At 41.8% G+C, this 25244-nt stretch overlaps 1 protein-coding gene across 2 annotated transcripts in view; it reads right to left on the bottom strand.

Moving 5' to 3' along the window:
• The window catches only part of KHDRBS2 (KH RNA binding domain containing, signal transduction associated 2), a 457717-nt gene that overhangs the window by 246379 nt on the left and 186094 nt on the right, over positions 1-25244 (bottom strand). The gene's annotated exons all lie outside the window — the stretch shown is intronic.

A 25244-nucleotide genomic window follows, 5' to 3' on the forward strand; every position in this document is an offset into this window, starting at 1 on the left:
TAAATAATCATAACCCCACCCCCAAAAAAGTATTGTGTGACTTAATACAAATTCAGAGTGCATTGAAGATCGGCTTGGGACATTTAAGCATGTCGCCTATTTACTTTATTATTTGTAATTATTACCCTGCCTCTCTAGCTCATAAGAAGTTAAGTCAGGGAAAAACATAAATATTTAGATGGATTGTTTGATATTTTGGGGGTTTTAGTGCACAACTAAGGATCTATTATTTAGCAAACCCTATTGGGCCACAGTGAAACGCCTAATTTTGAGGAAGTTCCTCCAGATCTAACAGAACTGACATCTGGATTTTGGCAGAGAAATAAAAAAGAGCTCTAAAGAGAGAGATCCTAATATCACATGCTGGGAGCCAGTTCAACAAACTAGAAGATGCATTTCTGTCTCTGATTCTTTCGTAGCAAAACAAAAGCGTCACGTTCTATAATACAGAACTGGGTGCCGTAAAGCTATTCAGAGCAACTATAACATGCTCTGATTTGCCAAAATGTAATCATAAGGGCCTATTCAAAATGAAGCACCAAATGCCCTACTTCATTCAGATACTCTAGATCAGTGTTTCTCAACCTTGGCAACTTGAAGATGTCCGGACTTCAACTCCCAGAATTCTCCCAGAATTCTGGGAGTTGAAGTCCGGACATCTTCAAGTTGCCAAGGTTGAGAAACACTGATCTAGATTGCCAAAAGTATTCGCTCATCCATCCACATAATCAGACTCAATTGTGAGCGAATACTTTTGGCAATCTAGTGTACTCAAAAAAGGCTTTAACAACGTCTGCTGAACAAGTACAGATGCTCTTTTCTATCCCAGGGGGAAAAGCTAAACTGTATCAGCCTCTTTCATCCAGCTACCATGTTTACTCCGAAAGATTAATACCTCTAATTCCCCTGACCAGCATGTTAGTCCCTGAGGACATTCTGCCTTTGACGTCAATGTGGTTGAGACTTCAGAAATCGCAGGTAGTCCTTGACTTGTGGCCACATTTGAGATAATGAAATATTTTCTTTCTTTTCTGTGGAGAGTTCAGTCCGTTAACATTCCATGTCAAAATCTTAGTTGTCATTTTTGGTTGCCTGAAGCTTTTTTAGAGCCTCCCGCAAGGCCTGTCTCACCTTTGGTTTAGCTCCTCCCACAGCTTCTGAGCTTGTTGCAGTAGCTCCTTGATCAGTGGCCAACGATTGTTGAGATTGTTGCATAGTAGCTTGTTTATCCGTTTGTCTGGTGGTCTTACGGTTGGATCTTTTTTCCTTGACTCCTTGCCCTTCCGGAAGAGGGAGATGATACATTTTATCTGATGGTTGTGTGGTTTGCTGTTTATCTTGTTCGTCTCGTGGTTTTTCACCATATCCCGAAGGTTCAGGGTATCCCATCTTCAGAATCTTATGATAGAAATCACGAGCTTTCCATACAGAGCTGAGATGATATCTTTGTTTGTCCATTGTAACTATAATACCGAATGGGGCATCCCATCTGTACTGTATCTGACGCTTTCTGAGCTCTTCCACCAGAAAAGCATAATCTCTTCTGGCTCTTAGCATCTGAGGTGGTATTTCTTTCAAAACAATCAGGTCCTGTCCACCAATTTGAAGCTTAGTATTGTAAGACTCTTGTAGTATCATATTTCTAGATTCTCTTGTAACAAAGTATATTACTACGTCTCGGGGAAGTTGCCTTTGTTTTGCCGCCCATGAGTTAACACGAAAAATCCTGTCAATCTGCCAATCAAAATTGGATCCCGGTTTTCCCACCAGACGGTCAAAAGCTTCAGAAAACATTTGCTTTAAGTTCTCCTGCTTTTCTTCACGCAGCCCCCTCACTCTTAATGCAAGCTCCATCTGCTTATACTGTATCATAATAATTTGTTTTTCAGCATTGTCAATTTTTTGTTCCACCACTTCAGTTTTGGATATCAGGTTAGTTTTAGCTTCATTGAGAGTTTCTAAATTATCTTCCATTCCAGAAATATATTCTGTTATCACATTTACAATTCCCATCATATTATCATTCGTTTTAGTGACCCTGGTATCAAATTTGTCATATAGAACTTCCATCTCATTCCTTATTTCATCTTTGAATTCTTTGAGCATTTCTAGATTCTGTTCTCTGAATTCTTTAAACATTTCTAAGTTCTGTTCTCTGGATTCTTTGAACATTTCCAGAAAAAATTCTTTTGTTAATACATCTCCACTAGGGGGCATAGATGGTGGGGGCTGCAGCTTTGTACCAGGTATGGGAGACGTTTTCGGAGGTAATTTGACAGAGGTTGATTTAGATGCCATTATATTTTAGTTTTAATTATTTATTCTAAATTACTAATCCACTGTGCTATGTGGAGAAAAAGAAATTCCTCCCCCCCCCCTTTTTTTCCTTCTTTTTTTTTTTTTTTTTTCAAGGGGTTTTACGGAGGATTTCAAAAGAGAAAGTCCGTTTGGAATGTTTGGAATGTCCCTGTTTCAACAACAAAGAGTCTTGAAAGCTTTAAGGGAGTAGCTCTAATTAAATTGTAAGAGATTGTTTCTTTAATTCTGTAGCAGGAAGCCGGAGATAACAAATGCAGAAGCTGTAAACGCCATTTTGAAGACAATTAAACAAAAGAGGTTTTTATAACATTGAAGCTGGTATTTCAGATAGAGAAAGGTTTTCAAAGTTCACAAGTTTGGTCTTTGCTCGTATTGATTTTTAATAGTCTCTTTTCTAAAGATTGTCCTGAGGGGGAGGGGTTCTGTCTAGTGCTGTGAATAACAGCTGCGAAGTTCAGGTCGGAGTTGAATGACTCAGCTATGGGTTGATCCTCCCCCTCCGTCCACAGCTCACAAAGAAACAAACTGTGAACTTCAAAGAAGATTCTTACCAGCTGAGATTCCTCACTGCTTTTTTCTTGTCTGAAAAAAGAGTTATCTTGTTGATATTAAGTAGATAACGAACCTGAATTCTGGGGGCAGCTCTGTTAAGCTGCCGACGGCGACAGGCCACTCCCCGGAAGTCGAAATCAAGGCAGTTGTTAAGTGAGTGTTACAATCTTTCTTGCCACAGTTGTTAAGTGAGTTTTACCTCAATGTTACGATCTTTCTTGCCACAGTTGTTAAGTGAATCACTGCAGTTAGTAACATGGTTGTTAGGTGAAGATGGCTTCTCCATCAACTTTGCTTGTCAGAAGGTCGCAAAAAGTGATCCCAGGCCCCGCCAGGACATCGTGACCGTCATAAATATGAACCAATTGCCAAGCGTCTGTATTTTGATCAAGTGATCATGCGGATGCTGCAATGGTTCTCAGTGTGAAAAATGGTCATAGGTCACTTTTTTTCAATGCCTTTGTGTTGTGGCCCAGCAGGAGCCGTTGGAGCTGCCACCAGACTCCGACAGCGAGCGGCCCTATGAGTCGGCTCTGGAGGATGTGGAGGGCCCTGGACAGGGTTCTGACTCCGAGCAGGGCGCAGAGAGTCTGGTTGGCCACCAGGAGGCACCTGAGCCTTGGACCAGTGGGGAGGAGACAAGGGAGTGTGAGCCTGAGGTCAGCAGTGAGTTGTTCCTGGATGCATGCCATCAAAGAGCTACTAGGCATCAGGAACAGTTGCGCAGTTACAGGAGGTAATTGCACTCAGCTGGTGGTCATTAGGCTCCTCTCCAGACTATAAAAAGACTCCTTGTGCACACGCCCCTCTTTGCAGAAGTCAACGCAGGATTTAATGTCGGAGGACATTACTGTGAGCTTGGCAGGCTGGATTGCTGCCATGGCTTATCTGTGCTGGATTGCTGCCCAAGCTTGTCTGTGCCGGTTTGCTACCAAGGACCTGTCTGTCTGTTAATTAAATGCCATAACTTATCTTTGGCTCAGAGTGTGTGTTGGTGTGGGACGATGGGGAGGTCAGAACACCTTTGTAACTTTGAACTGTCCATAAATGAACTGTTGTAAGTTGAGGACTACCTATACACAGATCTATTAGACGATTTGCCAGTATTTTGCCCAGGTTAAAGGTAAGCCATGGTTTCTAATCAAACTGCATATGCTAACTACATATGTAGTGGAAGAATGTCTGTGTCACACTTAATTGCTTCTTTGTGCAATTATTTCTGTCATGCTTCCCTTCCCATCCTTCAATACTCCTCCGATCTCCTCTCCTTTCCGCGGGATAAATCGAAGCCTTCTCAAGAAGATACACTTGTGCAATAGCTGTTTTACTGATCCATGAGACAGACAATCGCACACCCTCCCTGCAAACAGTAACACAGAGAAGGGATGGCCCGATTGACTTATGATTCTAGATTTCTGGTGGCTGAAATGGAAGTCTAATCAGTGACAAGCCCTCAATTCAAACATTTAACTGATGGTAGTGAAGCTTAACAAAGAAAGAAAGCTTGGGTAAATCACAACAGGAGTCACAGGAGCACAAAAACTTTAGATTGGATTAGCCAACTGAAGTAAATCAGAGAGTGAAACATGGTGAACCAAGCACAGAAACAGCAACAGAGATTAGTATGCAATTGGCATGTTACCACTGGTTTCTAGCTGGTGAATAAATTGTCTTCAAATATCAAAGTATAGACATCATGAAGAAATGTTTCCTCTGGTATTTTTCCCCCCCTGTTCTCTTAAATCAGGTCAGCCGTAGAGATCAACAATAAAAAGATATTCTGGGTTGTACGCTTTGTTGTAAATAAGACCCTCCTGGGGGGGGGGGGGGGAAAGGGACTAATTGTTTCAGTATAGATTCTTAAGCGGCTTCTATTTCTTTTCCTAATTAAGTACAAAAAACGATTCCAGCTACAAAATAATGCTAAAATATATACATCTGGGACATATATATTTGTTACTTCCTTTTCAGAGGCAATTAGAAAAAAGTAAATCTTGCAGACAAAGGATATGTTTAAAGGGTACAGTTAATCTTTTTCGAAAGGGGAAAATTCGGATCCTGTAATCAGAATATAATAACTCTGCAGTACAAATTAGCCAACATCCAGGATTCCCCGCGTATAAATCTTCCTAATTTATTAATTCTAATGCCCAATTTATCTTAAGTTCCATTGTGTAATTACTTTATCAGAATTTTGCAAATGGCTTCCTGTGAAAAACTGAAGTTCCCATCCTTTTCAGATAAAAACACCCTTTCTGGATTACCTGTCTAAATTTTAAAGGTACTATTTTCTCAGGTGCTTTGAGGAGAGAATTAAACAATGTAATAAATTGTAATTCCTTCTTAGATCTTTCAAAACAGTGAATATAATAATACTCCTTTTTTCCTACTCCTTACAAAACATGTGACATTTCCTCTATATAGTTCTAGCGGAGTCTCATCAGTGTTGTCACCCGTGTCACAAAAGGGTGTGCCATGGCACTTCATGGTAAGTGACAAGATAGCTGAGGCAGAGAAGGGAACAAATGGTCTTTTGTTGTTTTTTTTAATCTGCTATTAACATTTTTGCTCACCAGTGAGTCTCACATACCAACTGATATGCTAGCTGTCTCTTTTTTATATCCCAATGGATTTGGTTTAGGGTTAGGGTTATCGATCATTGGTTGACAGTTACCTATGTGTATTGATGTACCCATGCAAGAATATACACAACCAAAGATATTGCATGGCCCATATCCATGCAGGCAAAAACATTTTGGATGTGAGATTTTAACTTTACTAGGGAGCAAAAATGGAATAGCCCTCTGTTCTGACCCCCCTCGTCCTACACCAAAGCACTCCAAGACAAAGATACTTCAAGGATTTATTAACACACAGACTAGACCTTGGCAGCAATCCAGCACAGACCAGACCTTAGCAACAATCCAGCCTGCCAAGCTAGCCACGAGAGTTCTCCAGCTCTAGTGAATACGTTGATTCCTGTAACAAGCGTGTGGAAAGTCATTCCTTTTATAGTCTTGAGAGGAGCCTAATTACCACCAGCTGAGTTCAATTATCTCCTGTAACTGCATAACTATTCTTTACGCCTATTAGCCCTCCATTGCCGGGCATCCAGGACCAACTCCCTTGTCTCCTCCCCACTGCTCCAATGCATGACATCAGGATCACACTCCCTTGTCTCTTCCCCACTGCTCCAAGGCTCAGGTGCCTCCTGGTGGCCAACCAGCCTCTCTGCGCCCTGCTCAGAGTCGGAACCCTGTCCAGGGTCCTCCACATCCTCTAGAGCCGACTCATAGGGCCCCTCGCTGTCGGAGTCTGGTGGCAGCTCCAATGGCTCCTGCTGGGCCACAACAGCCCTCATATGGCTTGTATGCCCTAAATCAGGGGGTCTTCAAACTTGGCAACTTCAAGACTTGTGCTGGCCGGGGAATTCTGGGAGCTGAAGTTCACAAGTGTTAAAGTTGCTGCGTTTAGAGGCTCCTGCCTTATGCTATGGCCATTCTGAAAGGGGGAAAATGCTCAGTTCATTTAGTGACCGAACAGCCAAAAGTGATTTATGACCATGTTTCATATTTACACTCATTGAAGCACCTTCATGATAACGTAATCAAAATTTGGACACTTGGCAACTGGTTCACATTTATGACAGTTGCAGTGTCCTGGAGTAATGTGATCAACTTTTGCAAACTTCTGACAGGCAAAGTCCATGGGGAAGCCAGATTCACTTAACAATTGTGTTAGTAATTTAACTCCTGCAGTAATTCCCTTAACAACTGTGGCAAGAAAGGTTCTAAAATGGGGCAAAATTAATTTGACCATTGTCTCTTCCCCACTGGTCCAAGGCTCAGGCGCCTCCTGGTGGCCAACCAGCCTCTCTGCACCCTGCTCGGAGTCGGAACCCTGTCCAGGGTCCTCCACATCCTCTGGAGCCGACTCATAGGGCCCCTCGCTGTTGGAGTCTGGTGGCAGCTCCAACGGCTCCTGCTGGGCCACAACAGAGACCATAACTCAGTTCACACATTGCATTATGGTTTTGACAAGATAAGTCAAAACCATAGGCTGTAGTTTTTGAATCATGATAGTTAGGTTCACACATCCTTTTAGCCTAAACTAAACCAACCAACGCTTTCCATGAAATCTTCTGTCCTGCCATTGCAGGCAAACTGTCCCACTTCTGACATCCGTATACATTGTAACTCCTCCCTAGATATTCTTTCCAAGGCCACTGGTTACACCTTCAAGATCATCTCAATTGTACGGAACCATCCCTCCATAATTTCTCTTTCCAAGGCCTTTGGTCATACTCTTTATAGTGGTACATGTTGCTTCGTGTTCTAGTCATGTATGCTTGTTAGCTCCAACCCTGGTAGCTCCAACCAATACGGGTTTCCTTGATGTGCAATTCTTCAGGATCAATGCGCGTGCCTTACATGAAGAAATCTCAGTCTTCAGTCCTTGGAGTCTCAAATTAAAAGGATCAACATCTGGTGATGAGTAAGCTCTCTGTCTAAAACCAGGACATAGACAATGCAGGTCTAGACAGAGAAACAGCATGATGTGCTTTTAGGGCATAATTTTTAAGAGAGCTCTGCTGTAAAGTCCTTGTGAGAACGGAAGCATGTTTTGAGCCCAGCCCACCCCCGCAAAAAGCAAGCAAAGGCTTAACCTTTTCCCTTTTATATTCCGCAACCTAGAATCATCATTGCTCGGGGAAGTAAAATACCACTGACACGCTGAAGATATCTTTTTGTGTTTAAAGGCCGGAAGTGTCACAATTAATATATTATTTTTTCTTTCCTAAAGGTGAATCTACCAATATTTGAGTGCTAGCCTTTTTTAATGTACATAATTTTTTTAAAAAAAGGAAGCACTTTTCAAACACTCATGATTGTCCAGTCTATCTCTGGTTCATAAGGTCACGCTCATTTATACAGTAAAAGGTTAAAAGAAAAGGAAAAAAGAGAGAGAGGTGGGAAAAAGGGAAAAGAAAAGAAGGAATGAACCTTTAAAAAAACCACGTTGCCTGGTAATCATTGGATCAGAGAAAATGTCTGGAAGAGTAAGGAATAAGCCTTGCCGTAAAAACCAAGGGGAAAAAATAGAGTCAGAAAACACACAGCTTATTTTTAGATTTAGCTTGGCTCTTTCATACTCCGGCCTGTCAATCCTTGCCCTAAAATTCCTGGAAAGCCATGTGATGGCCTTATCAAAGAGCACAATATCATTCTGAACCAGGAAACCAGTCAGGCTGATGTTGTGGCCCAGCAGGAGCCATTGGAGCTGCCACCAGACTCCGACAGCGAGGGGCCCTATGAGTCGGCTCGGGAGGATGTGGAGGACCCTGGACAGGGTTCTGACTCCGAGCAGGGCGCAGAGAGGCTGGTTGGCCACCAGGAGGCACCTGAGCCTTGGACCAGCGGGGAGGAGACAAGGGAGTGGGATCCGGACATCAGCAGTGGGGAGGAGCCAAGGGAGTTGTTCCTAGGTGCCCGGCACCAGAGAGCTACTAGGCATCAGGAACACTTGCGAAGTTACAGGAGGTAATTGCACTCAGCAGGTGGTCATTAGGCTCCTCTCCAGACTATAAAAGGAATGCTTGTGCAAACGCCACTTTTGCAGGAGTCAACGTCATTCCTAACGCTGGAGAAGCTGTTATCTGCCGAAGTCTGAGTTGCTGCCAAGGTTCTTATCTGTTTGTTATGCTTGGCTTTCAGCCACCGAGGTTTTGGTTTCTTGCTAATAAAGTGCTGTGAAATTCCAGTTAAGCTTGTTTCGGCATTTGTTACTGGATGGAGGAGGGGGTCAGAACACTTTCATGTTTTTTTTTAAAGAAATTGCCTTTAAATTAGGTGTTTTTTTAAAAAAAGATTATTTTGGGTGCACAACTCTAATAGACAACTAATTTGTGAAATGATGAGATTTTCTTAAAATGAGGAAAAAAAGAAAATAGGGTGCCAATTTTCTGCCCATATTTCTCAATTGTGTATACATTTCTTATCAGACTTCATTTTCACTCTTTCTTTTTCCAGACAGAAATATGTTTTTCTCACAAGGAAGATGCTTTGATCAGTAATATAATTTTGCAAGCTCTTTTCTATATTCAATAGTCTTTTTGAGAGCATATTTTCTCACAATATTCCAAATGTGGTGCAAAAGAGATTTGTGGAAGGGAATTAATACCCAGTAATAATAATCCCAACATGGAATTCATCTTCCTGCCAACTGCTCCTTGTTGCCATTATCCATCACAAATCCCATGTCTGCTTCCTGGTTAGTCACCGGTGCCTCAGACCTCATTAATGTATTATAGTCAAATAATTAAGATGGGGAAAATAAAGTGATGAAATAAATTGCTATGAATGGGCCATTGGCCATGGATTCTTTCCTGGGAATCAGGTTAGAAAAAAATTACTTGATAAATGAACGAGAGGGATTTTAGTATGATTTTCAGTGATGGCATTAATGTTAACCTGCTTTTACAATTTCAGTTCAGCCAAGATGGCTGTTACTATGTTACCAGTGGAACAACAGTACTGACTACAGAAAGGTAAAGCCGACTTTTTCTGTAATTGAAGTTGTTGGATATTTAAACACAATTTTAGTGTTTAGCTGCTTTCATGCCATTTCCATCCATTTGCTTAAAAAAGAAAACCCTACTCATCTAACTTTGAAGCAAATAACACTCTCAAAGATGGAGTTGGCCCATAAGAGTGGGTTATAGCTAAGACAATCTTTACACAACAATTTTTGGGGTACTGTTCTGACCCCCCTCTCCCACACCAACACACACGCCGAGCCAAAGATAATTACGGCATTTAATTAACAGACAGACAGGTCCTTGGCAGCAAACCGGCACAGACAAGCTTGGGCAGTTATCCAGCACAGATAAGGCTTGGCAGCAATCTGGCCTGCCAAGCTCACAATAATGTTCTCCGACATTAGTTCCTGCGTTGACTTCTGCAAGAGGGGCATGTGCACAAGCAGTCCTTTTATAGTCTGGAGAGGAGCCTAATGACCACCAGCTGGGTGCAATTACCTCCTGTAACTGTCCAACTTTTCCTGACGCCTATTAGCTCTTCGGTGTCGGGCATCCAGGAACAACTCACTGCTGACCTCAGGTTCACACTCCCTTGTCTCCTCCCCACTGGTCCAAGGCTCAAGTGCCTCCTGGTGGCCAACCAGCCTCTCTGCGCCTTGCTCGGAGTTGGAACCCTGTCCAGCGTCCTCCACATCCTCCAGAGCTGACTCATAGGGCCCCTCGCTGTCAGAGTCTGGTGGCAGCTCCAACGGCTCCTGCTGGGCCACAACAGGGTACATTTGTGGCCTTTCCTGAATCAGGAGGCTTTACTCATAGTCACTCATATCCTTCTCAACTCACAGCTGAATTGCTGTAAGGCGCTGTAAATGGATTGGCTTTAGGTTTCAATTACATACTCAAAAACACAGTTGTTATGGAGATTAGCACTTTACTTACGTATGACTGCCTTGTTTGAATGGTGTAGCACTTTGTTGGCTGTTTATAACTACATTAACTAAATTTTGTTTTCAACCTAATTGTATTAATACTACAAGACGCTCAAATATTTCAGAAATATTATAACATAACACAATAAATGTGTTGTACATAACCAGTTTTCAAGATAATTGAATCAGCTGGTGTTTTAAAGGGTCTCAAATATATTTCTCTACAGATATTGGATGTTAGCTGCAATGTATGTACAACCGGTAATAATAATAGTAGTAATATAGTTTTACTTAGATCATCTTATATCCCTATTTTTAACATTATCAAATGTTAACATATTTTTAACATTATCAAATAATAGCATTCTCTATCTTAGGTCCTTGAGAAAATAAGTGGATAAAAATGTTAAATCCAGTCTAAACACCTGGACGATTATGATAAACCATATTTATAATAATAGGATAGATAAAAATGCCAAATTCAGCCTAAACTTCTGGCTGACTGTCCAGTGAAGCAAAATAATTTGTATCTTCTGATGATACAATCTTTTCAGATGCTATATCTTGATGTAAAGAGATAAGAAGAGAGGTGACCCAATCAATTAATTTATGAGAGAAATGTATGCTAAGAAAGTTATTAAATATTGTATTGCATATTGTAAGTAATCTACTGTAGGATCCATTATGTGTCATCACCAAGACCAAAGGTTTAGTCTTCTAAGCTTTTGGACTAGTGGTGGAGCCCCTGGATGGGCTCCAGAACAAATCTGAAAGCTCAGAAGGTTAAACCCAAGGGTGGCTTTCTCCCAGTTCGCACCGGTACGCCAGAACCGGTTCGTGAAATTTAGTGTATATTTTGGAATCCGTTCCAAAAGGAAGGAAGGAAGGAAGGAAGGAATGGGGAGAGATGCACACAAGAAAGGAAGGAAGGAAGGAAGGAATGGAGGGAGAGTGAGAGAAAAAAGAGAGAGACAGATAGAAAGGGAAAGAGAGAAAGAAAAAAGAAAAAGAAAGTGGGAGAGACGAAAGAAAGAAAGAAAGAAAGAGGTGGAGAGAAACAAAAAGAAGGAAGGAAATAAATAAATGAAGAAAGAAAGAAAGAAAGAAAGAAAGAAAGAAAGAAAGAAAGAGAAAGAGAATTTATGACCACAATTGAACCCAAAATTTTGGTTGCTAAGCAAGAGCATTGTTAAGTGAGTTTCACCATATTTTCCAAGTTGGCCACACCCACCTGGTCACACACCCACCAAGTCATGCCCGCCCGGTCACATGATTGCCGAGCCACTCCCACAAAACAGGCCACACCTACAGAATAAGTTCTAAAAAAATTTGAAACCCACCACTGGTTAAACCTCTGGTCCCGATGACAACCCACGTTGGATCCTGTAACATTATCCACGGACATGTATATTTGCTTTCATTTGTAAGTAATCTATCATTTCATGTTTTGGGATATATATTTTTTTAAAAAAACCTGAAGCTTGAAATATGACTGTCTCACCAGCTTGTTATAAATAATTTAGTTATAGTTAGGCTCTTATTAAGTGAAAATTAATGTTATGTCTCACATTAATGTCTCCTTTGTAAGAGAAATTTATTCTTGTACTGTTATTACACCGACATAATTTATCAAAATCCAGCCCTAAAGAAATACATGGTTAGCAATTAGTTCATTTCGTATGAAATTAAGATGTGATTTTACTGGAATTTTTGATACTGCTCCGTTTGAAGTTTTAAAAATCCTAAATTTGCATAGGCAATGAACCTCAGATACGTACATAGTGATGTTGGTCAATGTCTGGATTTTTTTTTTCATTTATCATGAAAAGCATAATGAAAATATTCCTGAAAAGCAAAGGACATTCAATTGAAAGCTATAAGAAGACAAAGAAAAGCATCACAGAATTACTTCAATTACTGTGTGGAATTGAAACAAGTGTTGATCATATCTCTCAGCTTCCTGAAACCTGTTATCTGCAAGGAACAGGAACCAGGATGTCAAGGAACAGCTGACTAAATTCACAGTCAATAATCCACATTTAGCCCTTTTTTTTCCCATTGCACAGAAAGTTAGGAAGAGAAAGATACTGTAAATGAATAAATGGCAATGCAAATAGGTTTGAGAGATTTGATTTCTGAGACCGTGATCTGGGTTATTTGGATAATGGAGAGGGAGCATGAAATGGGTTTCAACTCAGAAAAACTGGTAAAAATGTATGTGTGTCTATGTACACTCACATATATCCCAGTGAAGGAATTCAAGTTTTTTTACTACCGGTTCTGTGGCTTGGGGGGGGGGGGGGGCGTGGTGTGGCATGGTGGATGTGGTGTGGTGTGAAAGAAAAATCTCCATTCCTACCCCATTCCAGGGGAATGATACTGCAAAATCTCCATTCCCACCCTTCTCTGCGGCCAGCCAGAGGTAGCATTTTCTGGTTCTCTGAACTACTCAAAATTTCCATTACCGGTTCTCCTAACTACTCAAAATTTCCGCTACTGGTTCTCCAGAACCTGCTGGCTTTCACCCCTGATATATCTCCATCTTTGCTAACCATACTATTCTGCTTGATAATGCTCCCAATATATGTGCATCACATACAAATATTATGAATGTTATTATGAATGGAAAAATCTTAGGATTTCTTTTTAAATCTTTCACTACAAACATTTAAAACTATCAAGCAACAGTCCAAACTTAAGTGTTTTGGTGGAAGAAAGTGATTCCTGTAATGGATCAGTGGTGGGATTCAAATAATTTAACAACCGGTTCTCTGCCCTAAGGACCAGCAGGGTAGGTGGGGCTTGGTCGTAATGTTACTGGGTTGGCATGGCCAACTCAATGGTCACGTTGATGGGTGCTTCACCTTAGCTGTTACAATGTAAAAAGGGTTAACCGGAGAGGTAGTTTCTGTAAGCAGGGCAATAAAGATGAGGCTAGAAACAACACCAGAATGTTTCCTTTCTCCCTTCCTTACAGGATTAGCCCTGTAAAGTGGAAAAAAACCAAAAGGAGATTTCTTCCAACAACCGGTTCTTCAAACTGCTTAGAAAGTTACCAACCTGTTCTCTCGAATAGGTGCGAACCGGCTGAATCCCACCACTGCAATGGATATACCAGAATAACAGAGTTGGAAAGGACCTTGCTCAAACAGGAGACCTTATACCAATTTGGGCAAATGGTTGTCCAGTCTTTTTTTAAAGCCTCCAGTGATGGTGACCCCCAATGTCTGGAAGTAAGCCCTTCCACTGATTAATTGTTCTAAATATCAGGAAATTTCTCCTTAGCTCTAGATTGATTCTGTCCTTGGTTAGTTTCCATTCAGTGCTTCTTTGTCCTGCCTTTAGATGCTTTGGAGAATAGATTGACACACTCTGTTTTGTAGAAGCCCCTTAGATATTAGAAGACAACTATTATGTCACCCAATCTATCTGCTACCATGAAACCCTATCACCCTGCTATCATGTCACCAAAAAGACCTTCCTTTCATTAAACGAGACAATTCGAGCTGCACTGGTTACCGATCAGTCTCTGGATACGCTTCAAGGTGCTAGTCGTAACTTATAAAGCCCTTCATGGTATTGGATCTGGGTACTTGAGAGACCGCCTGCTGCCAATTACCTCCCACAGACCCATTAGATCTCACAGGGTCGGCCTCCTCCGGGTTCCGTCTACTAGCCAATGCCATCTGGCTACGACCCGGGGGAGGGCCTTCTCTGTAGCAGCTCCGGCCCTCTGGAACGAACTCCCCACAGGGATTTGGACCCTCACCTCTCTCCAGGCCTTCCGAAAAGCCGTCAAAACCTGGCTTTGCTGGCAGGCCTGGGGGTGATGAGTTCCCTCCCCTCTCGACATGTATGGCTGTGCGACTGTTGTTTACTTTTATTATTTGTATTTTGTCTTTTATGTTCCCCCTTTTTTCCCCCTTGAATTGTTCGCCGCCCTGAGTCCTCCCGGAGAAGGGCGGCATACAAATAATAAAATACAAATACAAATTCCTACAACCGTTCTTCATATGTTTTGTCCTCCAGTCCCCTAATCAATTTTGTTGCTTTTCTCTGTATTCTTTCTAGAGCCCAAACATCTTTTTTTCATATCAGGGTGAGCAAAACTGGATTAAATATCTACTCCTAACTCTGGAGGCTTTTCAAATGAAGGAAAATTGGTTGGTAAGTCAGGTCTACAGATACAGACGTTATAAAGGCTCATCCGCAAAGATGGAGAATGCCAGGAGGATGAGATTGAAAAGGACTAAAAATCCCATGGTTAAGAGCTATAGAACTCAATAGGATTTGCCACAAATCATGCTAATGTTTGCTGCTCATCGGAAAACCTCTCCTAATCCGTTTAGTTTTTGCAAATAGGAAGAAAAAAATAGTTCAGTCTCAAAAAGATCTCATCCCTAAAATAGACAGTGTTAAGCAAATCCATTTTCACCATACTAGCAGCTTACATATTCAGCTCAGAGTAAGAGACACTGAACTCAAAATAAATTATGCTAGAGTAAGAACACAGAGGTTTATGCTTATTATACTTACACGTTGCTATAATCTCTCTCTTGCAATATATTTTTGCGTGCACATAGTATGTAAGCAAGAAAAGGTGTATACATGCACATGTGGCATGTATATCTATAAAGTTAATTTTAATCAGTATTCATCAATTCAATTAAAATCACTCATTTCATTTTTCCCTAATATTTCTTTTTTTTAATGTTTTGTTCTGATTTTTTGTGATAATTTTTTTTATTATTTTAAACACATAAGCACATCAACAAAAACAAACACATAACTTAAAAACAACATAGGAACAATAAGTTCCATCGTATATCATACAGCAATTCCGAATCGGATTCTTTGCAGTTAGTGTTTTTCCTACTATACATTTCTACTTTTCATTCATAATCTCCTTATTCATTATCCATTTGTATGTACATTTCTTTATTTATTTAAACTTAGCTACTTATGACCAAATATTATTTACCTATATTATGCTATATATTTTTACTGTCATTTATTCTCTTACATACAGATTATAGATATACATTCACATAATCATTCTTTTTCTTTGCCATTCTTATATTATTATTATCCCATTTGGAAGGTTATAAGGTATAGTTTGAAATGCTTTGTTTACCATCCTTCGCACCTGCTAAGACACCACCTTATTTTCTCTTTCTTTTCTTTTCTCCCTCCCTTCCTTCTCTACTTCCTTCCTTCCTCGTCTCCATCCCCTTCTTCCGTCCCTTAACCTCTTCCCTACTCCAACCCTTTTTCTTCTCCTTCCTACCTTCTCTCCTTCTCTTTCTTTCTCTTCCTCCCTCCTCTTCTTATTTTTCTCTCCCCTCTACCCACCTTCCCTTACCTCTTTCTTCTTCCCTCACCTCTCCACCACATATTCCCTAATATTTCTTTATGGGGGGAAAATTTGCCAGGATTAGTTTCAGTGTGAGAGACCAAGTTTAGGTGACAAGGAAAGGAAACTTGAAAATCCCACATAAGATTTTTGTTCTGGTTTACAACTTTCTGTCGAATCATTCTTTTTGGGTGGCATTTGTATAAACTCAGAATTACCTTTCTTTGAATATCAGGTGTCAGATATTCTAGTTGTGTTTAATACAACTATTATTCAAAATCCAAAGGTCTTTAATATGTAGGCTCAGTGAAAACACAATACAAAGTTCCCTCTTCAGTCCCAATAGCCCTTCTACTGACAGCTAATGCTATGTTTCTTTCATTTCCAGACACTAAATACATTTCCTTTCATTTTGTTTGAGGATCCATGGTAGGAATCAGCAACCAAAATTGCAGAAACATGCAATTTTCTACTCATCTGCCAAAGTCAGCTCTCTATCTTGGGTATTCTGCAAAGTGACAGAGAACAGGTTTCACAATGTTGAAAAGCACCACTGTTTACATTCAGAGAATGTACTATTCTATAATAAAGTTTGTGAATAAAAATTATACTATAGATAATAATGCTACTCTGAATATGTAAGACGAACATGGAAAATTACTGTTCTACTGTTGGCCCTTTCTCCAATAGGCCACTGCTTGGAAAGGCTTTACATTATAGAAAATAGCAGTAGCAACAGCAATAGCAGTTAGACTTATATAGCGCTTCATAGGGCTTTCAGCCCTCTCTAAGCGGTTTACAGAGTCAGCATATTGGCCCCAACAACAATCCGGGTCCTCATTTTACCCACCAGTGTAGGTTTACCCACCGGCGCAGTGGGTAGAGTGCAGCACTGCAGGCTACTTCAGCTGAGTGCTATCAGCAGTTCGGCGGTTCAAATCTCACCGGCTCAGGGTTGACTCAGCCTTCCATCCTTCCGAGGTGGGTAAAATGAGGACCCGGATTGTTGTTGGGGGCAGTGTGCTGACTCTGTAAATGGCTTAGAGAGGGCTGAAAGCCCTATGAAGCAGTATATAAGTCTAACTGCTAGTGCTATTGCTATTGCTACATATATGTGTAGAATCAGATTTTTTTGCACTGTGGCCGAACGCATGTATCTTAACTACCCAAGTAGGCAATAAGCTATTGGGAGAACACTATTCAGTTGGCTTGTTAATAAGGTAGAATTGAGATTAGTTATATAACAGAAAAAACCTATTCTACAGGTAGTCTACTTACTTCTAAGTAATACAGTTGTTAAATGAGTTTGGCTCTATTTTACGACCTTTGTTGCCATAGTTGTTAAGCAACTGATTGAGGTTCTTAAGTGAATCTGGCTTCCCCTTTGACTTTGCTTGTCAGAAACTCAGGTGACCCCAAGACACTGCAACCATTATAAATACATACCAGTTGCCAAGTGGCCGAATTCTGATCACATGACCACGGGGATGCTGCAATGGCCATGCGTGTGAAAAAACAACCATGTCATTTTTTTTCCAGTGATGTTATAAACTTAGAATGAACGGTTGTAGATCGAGGACTACCCATACTATATTTTATAATGCCTCTTGGATTGTGGGGACAGCATGTTAAATGTTGTTGAATGTCGAATGTTTATTTTATTTATATGCCACCCTTTCCCCCCGAAGGGGACTCAGGGCGGCTCACAACTCAAACCAAGGGAGGGGGATACAAACAAAAATTAAAGCGACACGCAACAATACATAATTTAAAACACACAACAGTCATACCATTCGAGACGGGGGCAACAGTTCTTTAGCCCCAGGCCTGTCGGAACAGCCAGGTTTTAAGGGCTTTGCGGAAGGCCTGGAGGGTGGTAAGGGTTCGAATCTCCATGGGGAGTTCGTTCCAGAGGGTCGGAACAGCCACAGAGAAGGCCCTCCTCCGGGTAGTCGCCAGTTGACACTGGCCGGTGGATGGAATTCGGAGGAGGCCTAATCTGTGGGATCTAATCGGTCTAGAGGAGGTAATTGGCAGCAGGCGGTCTCTCAAGTACCCAGGTCCAATACCATGAAGGGCTTTATAAGTGACGAGTAGCGCCTTGAAGCGTATCCGGAGACCAATAGGCAGCCAGTGCAGCTCGCGGAGGATAGGTGTTACGTGGGTGAACCGAGGTGCACCCACGATCGCTCACGCGGCTGCATTCTGGACAAGCTGGAGTCTCCGAATGCTCTTCAAGGGCTGCCCCATGTAGAGCATGTTGCAGTAGTCCAGTCTAGAGGTCACAAGGGCGCGAGTGACTGTAGTGAGGGCCTCCCGGTTCAGGTAGGGACGCAACTGGTGCACCAGGCGAACCTGGGCAAATGCCCCCCTGGTCACAGCCGACAAGTGGTGTTCAAAAGTCAGCTGTGGGTCCAGGAGGACTCCCAAATTGCGAACCCTGTCTGAGGGGCGTACTGTTTGACCCCCCCAGCCTGAGAGATGGAACACTTGGCCAATTAGTAGGAGGAAAACACACCAGCTACTTGGTCTTATCTGGATTGAGTACAAGCAACTAGTTTAGTTTACTGGATTTGACTAAGAGAGAGGAGAAGTGGGTACAAGATTTGAATCAAGGTGCTCTTAGCTTATGAGCTAGTTGTGTGGAGTAGAGTACATTTTATTATTTCTATTTCTATTTATTAAATTTATAGGCTGCCCAATCCCGAAGGACTCCGGGTGGCTTTATTTTATTTTATTATTGATAAAAGGGTTCAAAATCAGGAAATATGAATGGGATCTTCTGGAATGCAATGACTGCATTTGAAAATAGACCATGGGTACATTGTTGGAAGACATGAAGGAGTAGGTTAGAGTTTTGTGAAGGAAATCTAACTACAGGTAGTCCTTGAATTAAATCTAATTAGAGGTAGGTCTTGGATTAAATCTAGCTACAAGTAGTCATACAAGTACCATTCATTTCCGTGGCACAACAAAACCGCGCTGGTCAAAACCGCGCTGGTCAAAATCGCGGCACTAAAGCCGTGACGTCATCACCGCGCGTCATCACCGCCACGACAACAGCGCGGCAACATAAGGGCGCTTTAAAACGGCGCCGCAGCAGAAAGCCGACTTCATTTAAGGTAAGCGTTAGGATTAGGTTTAGGGGTTTGTTTTAGGGTTAGGTTTAGGGTTAGGTTTAGGGTTAGGGTTAGGGTTAGGGTTAGGGTTAGCGTTAGGTTTAGCGTTAGGGTTAGGTTTAGGTTTAGGGTTAGGTTTAGGGTAGTGAGTGCTTGGGAATGCGCGATTTTGCCCTCCGCGATTATGTCATCGCGGTAGAGTCGCGTTTTTCCCTAGCGCTTAGAACGGTGTGATTTAGTCTTCGTGCTTACGTCTCCGCGCAGAAGGGCTTCTTGGATTTGTGGTGGAACCCTCATTTCGTGACTGTCTGAAGGTACAAAGGCATTGAAAAGTGACTTATGACTGGTTTTCACACTGTTGCGGTATTCTCATGGTCATTTGATCAAAATGTGGGTATTTGGCAATTGGCATGTATTTATGACAGTTGAACTGTTCCAGGGTCATGTGATCACCATTTGTCACTCTCCCAGCTGGCTTCTGAAAAGCAAAGTCAATGGGGGAAGCGATATTTGCTTAATGACTGAACGATTATTTTAACAGCTGCAGTAATTCTTTTAACGACTATGCCAAAAAAGGTTAAATGGGGTGCAACTCATTTCACAACTGTCCTGCTTAGCAGTGTAAATTTTGGGCTTATTGTGGTCATAAATTGAGGACTACCTTTATGTGGTTGACATGACTTGAAGGCACATAATCAATTATGCAAAAAGTGGATAAGGGAATTAGCAATATTGCCCAATTAGTGCAATAATTGTATTGTCGATGAGAAATTAACCATAAATAGTACATTAAATTATGTTAATAGCTTTTAAAGATTGCATTATTGTGTCACATCTCAATTCTCCGTGTGTCTTCAGAAATGAAATGATAAGTCACACAAAGTTTTCCTGAGAAATACAGTCATATCTGAAAATATACACAATTAACTGCAAGGAAGTTAATTTCCTCCCCTTATTTATAAATGACTACAAGCTGAAGTAACCCACTTTCTTTAAAACTGTTACTGAGGAATGAAAACTTATTGCTGATTGTACCATATCTGTGCCAAGATGAAGTTCTAACTATAAAGATTTATTGATCCTGGTTAGATATATGAAGAAGGGATGTTACTGTACAACGGCAATCAATAAGAAAAATAATTTAGAGGCTAATCAATGCCTGTGAATAAGGCAAAAGAGAACATTAATCCCTCATGGAGATATTACAAACACATATCTGGGTTACATATCTAAATTTCACTCACAGCTTCTCTATTATGTTGATCAAGAATCTGAATTGCAGAGGACTTGAAACTGCTGTTGCTTGGAGTTTGAAAGATTTTTTTATATTACTATTCTATTTAATTGTCTGCACTGTAATTTAATGTAATGCAGTCTCTGTAGTGGCAAGTGCAAAAATTCCTTGTAACACTAACCTATTAAGGCATATTAAAAGTATTTATCATGGTTCTCAGGAGTACAGATAAACACAGCACAGCGGAAGTTCTTACATAATTGCTCCAAATAATGCGAAATGGCCTTTTCTCCATTCATCCATATGAAAAAGTTGGAAAACAACAGTAATAAGACAAAACACAGCAATATCAGAAATAAATGTTTGTGGAGTTTGGGGCAGATAAATGAGATAGTCTGGCTATAAATTATGATTCTGGAGAAAGGCAGAAGGTGATGGCAATCAAGGGAAGAAAGATGTTTTTCAGCTCCTAGCCAACAAGCATCATAAAATGTCAATTGTTTATTCATATTTTTGTTTCTATTATTTCACTTGCATTACTTTACTTTATTTAAATTTCTGGTGCAGCTTTAATTAAGCCATTCTTCAGAGGCATACAGAATTTGGCGAGTATAGAGGGCAAATATAAGGGAAGACACAAATTCTGTCTTCCTATGTAGAATGTTTTAATTTTTTTACAACTATTAAAGGAACAAGAGTCTTTCAATTTCAAGGGAAAATGAAATAAACTTTGTTATCGACAAGTTTCTTCAAGGTTTGACTTATTTTATATCTTTAATTCAATCAATTGCAATGGAAACTGTGCCTACAATGTAACTGGGCACATTTTTTTCATATTTCCTTTCTATAATATTGTCTTCACTGAAGATATTCTTTGGATGCAACAATTTGCATTTGTTAAGAAGGAAAAGGGCTAGACTGCAAAGTGGACTAACTCATACTAAAAGACCAATATTTTATGACTAATGTTGAAAGTGATCATAGGTGGGCTCGAATTTGACTTCAAATATTGGATGATAGTGTCATAGAAGTTACTTAGCATGCTTGCCAAGATGTCACTAAACACTAATTAGCAATTGTTGTGATCAATTCATATGAAATCTGGGTACTATTCAAAAGCATTGTTTTATTTTGTGTGACCATGAGATTGCACATACAGTTTAAGACTGCTGCCCTAGAAATATTTGTTATGAATATACTTAATATTTAATAGTTGTGATCACCATGTGGCACTAATTAGATGATTCTCAGGTATGGCATTATCATCAAAATGAATGTTAGTCCAAGACTGATATATATTTGTAGAAATGCTCCTTTTATTAATAGAAAAAATATTTTGTTCAGGTTGATAACATATTAAGAAATGTATGTCTTTTATGAGACAGTTAAACTGCTAGATTTCCATTATCAAAATTATGTTGTTAATTTGAATCTTAGGATTTTAACGTATATTATTTGCTTGATCTTTTGAACTGGAATTCAAAAGATCTTGTTCCCTTGTTTCCAGAGAGACCTACTTCCTGTTTTACTTGTCAGGTTAAAGCCGGAAGATCCATTTGGAACATATTCAGAAAGAAACTCAAATTTGATTTGAATTCTTATGAGAAGCTGACATTAATTATTTAGGTTTAGGTTTATGGTTTAGGTTTTACAGATAAATCTTTTTTAATTTACAGATCAGTTATCTATCCAAATGCTTTCTGTTTAAGCTCAAATATGTAGCAAAATATAGATGAGTATAACTGTCAGTCACCGCTAGTATTTGATGGCAAGAATAATATCTCTTACTTGAGTTGATTAAAACAATTATTTATTTGCATATACATGCATGCATTGAATGCCACATAATTACTAACCTAAGGTGTTACATTGCAAAACACAGTTGCAAATATTATTGCGAGTGATTGCAACCTTGGAAAACACCATTCATCACACACAAGTGTTTCCTAAGCAACGATGCCTATATATAATTCCAATTGTAATCAAATTTCACTTGTGTTTATTGTTTTAATTGCTTCCTTTCATCACGTTCCTCCAGACTGCTTGAAATCCTTTTGTGAAGAGATAAGGTGCAGGTAGAGAAGAAAGAAGAATGGGAAGAAGAGCTATTTAGTCACAGGACATTTAATTCCCAAAGAAGATGCTTGTGACAGCTTTGTAATGCCATTCTGGTCTAAAGATAACTTTAGACGCAGGAGACGGGATGGGAGTGCCTACTAACCAGTGGTGGGATTCAAATAATTTACCAACCAGTTCTCTGCCCTAATTACCAGCTGGGTAGGCGGGGCTCGGTGGTCATGTGATCATGTGGGCGTGGTCAAGTCAATGTCACTCAGGTCGATGGGCACTTCACCTTAGTTGTTACAAGGGTAATAATGGTTAATGGGAAAGGCAGTTTCTGTAAGCAGGGCAATAAAGATTAGGCTAGAAACAACACCAGAATGTTTCCTTCCTGTCTTCCTTACAGGATTGGCCCTGCAAAGTGGAGAAAAACAAAATATTTCTTCCAAAAACTGGCTCTCCGAACTGGTTAGAAAGTTACCAACCAGTTCTCCCGAATAGGTGCAAACTGGCTGAATCCCACCACTGCTACTAACAGAAGATAACAGAGTTGGAAGGGACCTTGAAGGTCTTCTAGTTCAATCTCCCTGATCAAGCAGGCAACTCTATATCATTTAAGACAAATGATTGTCCATTCTCTTCTTAAAAACCTCCAGCGATGGAGCACCCACAACATCCAAAGGCAAGTGCCTAGAGCACCTATGGAGGTCCAACAAATCCGAAACGAACCGAGCAGCCTTAACATCTTGCATCAAGGAGTGCATCAGGGCAATTAGGACGGCAAAAAGATCTTATATTGCCACCTTGATTGCGTCCGCTGAGTTGCGCCCAGCCGCCCTGTTTAGGATAACCCGCTCCCTCCTAAATAGGAGGGATATGGGGGACCCCCTGCAGGGTCGGGCTGAGGACTACGTCCAGTTCTTAGCGGACAAAGTTGCTCGGTTTCGGTCGGACTTGGACTCCGATTTTGCAGATCCAGCCGAGGCACAGGGGGATAATCTGGTTGACCATTGCTGGGTTGAGTTTCAGGATGTTGCCCCCGGGGATGTGGACAAGGCCATGAGAGCTGTGAGTGCCTCCACTTGTGTACTGGACCCGTGCCCCTCCTGGCTGGTTGCTAACAGCAGGGAGGTGACACGGGGCTGGATCCAGGCGATTGTTACCGCCTCCCTTCGGGAGGGGGTCTTTCCCTCCGCACTTAAAGCGGCGGTGGTGAGACCCCTCCTGAAGAAGCCATCTTTGGATCCAGCCATTCTTAACAATTATCGCCCAGTCTCCAACCTCCCCTTTGTGGGGAAGGTTGTTGAGAAGGTGGTGGCCTCCCAGCTCCAGCGGTCCTTGGAGGAAGCTAGTTATCTTGACCCATTCCAGTCCGGCTTCAGGCCTGGTTACAGCACAGAAACCACTTTGGTCGCATTGACCGATGACCTCTGGAGAGCCAGGGATGGAGGCCACGCCTCCATTCTGGTTCTCCTTGACCTCTCAGCGGCTTTCGATACCATCGACCATGGTATCCTTCTGCGACGACTGTGGGAGGTGGGGGTGGGAGGCACTGTTTTGCAGTGGTTCTCCTCCTACCTCTCGGACAGGTCGCAGTCGGTGTTAGTTGGAGGGCAGAGATCGACCCCAAGGCCCCTAACATATGGGGTGCCGCAGGGTTCGGTCTTATCCCCCCTACTTTTCAACATCTACATGAAACCGCTGGGCGAGATCATTCGGCAGCACGGGATAAGATACCATCAATATGCGGACGATACCCAGTTGTATCTGTCCGCCCCGTGCCAACTCAATGAAGCGGTGGACGTGATGAACCGGGGCCTTGAGGCTGTTAGGGACTGGATGAGGGCTAACAAGCTTGTGCTCAACCCGGATAAGACTGAGTGGCTGTTGTGTTTCCCTCCCACTAATTTGGCAAGTGTTCCATCACTCAGGCTGGGGGGTCAAAATTTATACCCCTCAGACAGGGTTTGCAACTTGGGAGTCCTCCTGGACCCACAGCTGACATTTGACCACCATTTGTCATCTGTGACCAGGGGGGCATTTGGCCAGGTTCGCCTGGTGCACCAGTTGCGACCCTACCTGAACCGGGAGGCTCTCACAACAGTCACTCATGCCCTTGTGACCTCTAGGCTGGAAAACTGCAACATGCTCTACATGGGGCTGCCCTTGAAGAGCATCCGGCGACTTCAGCTAGTTCAGAATGCGGCCGCGCGAGTGATTGTGGGTGCACCTCGGTTCACCCACATAACACCTATCCTCCGCGAGCTGCGCTGGCTACCTGTCGATCTCCGGGTGTGCTTCAAGGTGCTAGTTACCACCCATAAAGCCCTTCATGGTAGTGGGTCTGGATACTTCAGAGACCGCCTCCTGCCAATTACCTCCTCATGACCAATTAGATCACATAGATTAGGCCTCCTCCGAGTCCCATCTGCCAGTCAGTGTCGACTGGCAACTATGCGGAGGAGAGCCTTCTCGGTAGTAGCTCCGACCCTTTGGAACGATCTCCCCGTGGAGATTCGTACCCTCACCACCCTCCAGACCTTCCGCACAGCCCTCAAAATCTGGCTATCCCGTCAGGCCTGGGGTTAAAGTTTGTAATCCACCCCCACCCGAATGGTATGAATGTTGTGTTCTATTTTAATTATGTATTGTTCTTATGTGTCACTGTTTGTATCCCCTTCCCCATGAGTTGTAAGCCGCCCTGAGTCCCCCCAGGGAAAAGGGCGGCCTATAAATAAACTTTAAACTAAACTAAACTAAACTAAACAAGTCATTCTACTAATTGATTGTTCTCATTCAGTGGTGGGTTCCTATCAGTTTGGTCCGGTTTGGCTGAACCGGTAGTAGTTTGGTGGCCTGGGTCGCTGGAACTGGCAGCAATCCAGGCCTGCCACGCCCCTGAACCAGTTCTCTGGGCACCACCATCTTGTTCTTCAGTTCTGTGCATGCGCAGAATGATTTTAATTGTACTGCCCAGGCACATGCAGCGCATGCACGAGCAAACCGGCAGTCAGAGCCGAGGTGGCGCAGTGGTTAAATGCAGCACTGCAGGCTACTTCAGCTGACTGCAGTTCGGCTGTTCAAATCTCACCGGCTCAGGGTTGACTCAGCCTTCCATCCTTCCGAGGTGGGTAAAATGAGG

Source organism: Thamnophis elegans, chromosome 4 (genome assembly GCF_009769535.1).
Source record: "Thamnophis elegans isolate rThaEle1 chromosome 4, rThaEle1.pri, whole genome shotgun sequence".
Classification (NCBI taxonomy): Eukaryota; Metazoa; Chordata; class Lepidosauria; order Squamata; family Colubridae; genus Thamnophis; species Thamnophis elegans.